General features: G+C 46.4%; 1 pseudogene; it reads left to right on the forward strand.

Moving 5' to 3' along the window:
• The first annotated feature begins 986 nt into the window (after positions 1 to 986).
• On the forward strand, positions 987 to 1,943 carry LOC127038575 (olfactory receptor 51G2-like; annotated as a pseudogene).
• Positions 1,944 to 2,975: the final 1,032 nt, after the last annotated feature.

A 2,975-nucleotide genomic window follows, 5' to 3' on the forward strand; every position in this document is an offset into this window, starting at 1 on the left:
ACTCTCCAAAGATCTACAGACCATTGCATGTGGAGAGGGTGCAGGTCCTGTGAGGATGAAGAGAAGTCTGTAGGATGATTGAACTCTCTGGATTCAGTCAACATAGGCCAGCCAAAGCACTTCAGCTCCTCTTGGAAGGATTTTTGGGGATCAGAGCATATCACCAGGAGCAGTTGAAAAGGGAAAGTTAACAGATCCTGGTTCTGATTGAATTTATACATGTAAATCTGGAACAATGTCATTCAAGTCAATGTTGTTGAATTAAGAACTTGTGCCTAAGAATGTATCTCATGTACTGCAAAGAGGCAGTGGCTTTATTTGGACCCTCAGAAGTGGAGAAAATAAAAAAGTGTATATAATGAGGTAATGAAAGGTGTTTATAAATAGCTTCAGTGCAGGACAGATAAATACGACGGTTTTCCCAGCACACTTGCCATGTGTTCACACACATCTCATGATTCAATGTACCACACTCAGAAGCAGAGGACCAGAAAGAGTGCCTGTGGGAAAGTCACAATTGTAAAATCACACAGCGCTGTGGATATCCCATCTAAAAGATATCAATGTGGCCAAGAGTTTAGAAGGATTCAAAGAGGGACTGAATGTTAATATAGATAACCAGAAAATAGAATTAGAGCAGTGAGGATCATTTCAAAAACTCTTCAATGGGCTCTAAACCTTATTGATTTGCACCACAAAGTTTGTCTATTTAGTGGGTGCAGGTTATTTCTAAGCTGCCTATTGCAGGGCCTCTTCCACTTCCTTTGAAGCATCTGGAACTGATCACTGGGTACTAGGCTAGATAGACTATGGATCTGACCCACTCTGGCAGTGTGTATCTGCCTATTCATTGTGTAAATCTAAGACTATGTTTTTGCTGATCTTCCTTGAGCTCCTGGGAGTCTCTAGATTTGCACTTGGAGCAGAAAGATGTCTCGCTAAATGTAATCCAGTCTCCTGTCCTTTTTCCTTTTAGGAAAGAAAGTTCAGAACTCCTTGGACCTCCCCAGTGTATTATGTCTGCTGTCAATGACACCAAATTCAACTCTGCAGTGTTCCTTCTCACTGGATACCTGGTCAGGAAGACGTCCATCTCTGGATCTCTATCCCTTTCTGCTTAGTGTATGTTTTTTTCATAATAGGGAATTCACTCATTCTGTTCATTATAAAAACAGATCCAAGCCTCTATGAGCCCATGCACATTTTCCTTTCCATGTTGGCCGTCACAAACCTTGCTTTATCTATATCAACCATGCCGACAACACTGGGTATATTCTTGTTTAAGTCTAGAGAGATCAGCCTCGATGCCTGTTTTGCCCAGCTGTTCTTCATCTACATGCTTGAATATATTGAATCCTCTGTGCTCTTGCTGATGGCCTTTGACCAATTCATCACGATCCGTAACCCACTGAGATATGCTTCCATCTTAACCCTGCCAAGAATAGACAAGATGGGACTGGTGTGTGTGCTAAGAGGGGTGGCTATAATGATCCCACTCCCTTCAATAGTTCCAATATTGTCGATTCAATGTCCTCTCTCATTGCTACCCGCATAAACCAGGATGTCATGAAGATTGCTTGTTCGGATGTCAGAGTGAACAGCATCTATGGCTTGTCTGCTACACACTTGATGGAGGGGCTGGACTCACTGCTCATCTTTCTGTCTTATGTGATGATCCTCAAAACATTGCTGAACATCACCTCCCACGTGGACTGTCTTAGGGCCCTGAACACCTGTGTCTCCCACCTCTGCGCTCTCCTGCTCTTCTATGTGCCCATGATCAGCCTGTCTGTGATACACAGATGGGGGAGAGCTTTTCTCTCTTGCTTAAGATTCTTCTGGGCTACATCTCCCTGTTTGTCCAACCCCTAATGAACCCAACTGTGTACAGTGTAAAAAGCAAACACCTTCGTGCGAGGATAATCAGAGTGTTCGTCAAGTGAAGAGTGAGTTCATCATCTGGCTCCAGTGGTGGTGAAATGAGAAATGAAAAATATGGGCCACCAATTCTATCCAGGACAATTATATCCAAGATGACAGGAGCTACTGATCTGTGCAATGTAGGGACAGGTTCAGAGAGGGTCTAAGGCCTGGAGCAATGGGAGAGCAGCTGGTGAGGGAGGACAGTGCGCTGAGAGAAGGAAGCCAAGGCAGGCAGCAGCCTTTTAAAAGGGACTTTGTTCATGCATAGCCAGGGGATGAGTGGGATTTTGGCTCATAAAGAGCCAGCCACATCAGTGGCTGCTCCAATCTCATAATTTCTCTCGATATAGTAAATAAAAAGAAGGGATGTGGATGTTGGTTCCCATTACACCTGGCCTGTCACTGACTCGTCTCTGGTTAAACATTCAAAAGCCATGAAAAAGCTTCAGAGCTGTTCTGCAGTCACAGTCCTGGCCCTTCCCGAGCGCTCAGGCTGCTGCGTGATCCATGGGGGCTGATCCAGCTGTGGACAGGGGCTATTCAAGTGACACAGACACTCATCCTTCCCCCACACCCTCTGCCAGGCGTTTGTGACTGAGTCATGTGAGACAAACGATTTACACAGGAGCCTCTGGAGAAGCCATTCAGGCAGTTCCGTACCCCCATTCATGGCTTTGCACACAACACGCCTCGGAGCCCACTCCCCACCGAGATTGAGCAGAGTGGCATGAGTGAATAAGGGCCTGACAGACAGGAGTTCTCGCAAGAGACTCAGGCCCAGGTTCCCTCCTCTGCCCCACCATTTGTGTTGCCACAGCAATGAAAAAGATGGAAATAGTCCTCAGTTCCCCAACAGAGGCACAGCTAGCACCTGTTCCAGTGACGTCCATTCACTGCAGAGTGTCCACCTTTTCAAAAGCAAGACACAGGCAGGAGCCTTGCCCCTTCTGCGGCCCCGCCCATGTCCCTCTTCTTCCCCCTGTAGGCCTCACATTCTACTAATCCTCTTCCGCCTTGAGGCCCCACACGCTGCTCTTCCTTTTCCTGAGGCC

This window comes from Gopherus flavomarginatus, chromosome 1 (assembly GCF_025201925.1).
Source record: "Gopherus flavomarginatus isolate rGopFla2 chromosome 1, rGopFla2.mat.asm, whole genome shotgun sequence".
Lineage (NCBI taxonomy): Eukaryota > Metazoa > Chordata > Testudines > Testudinidae > Gopherus > Gopherus flavomarginatus.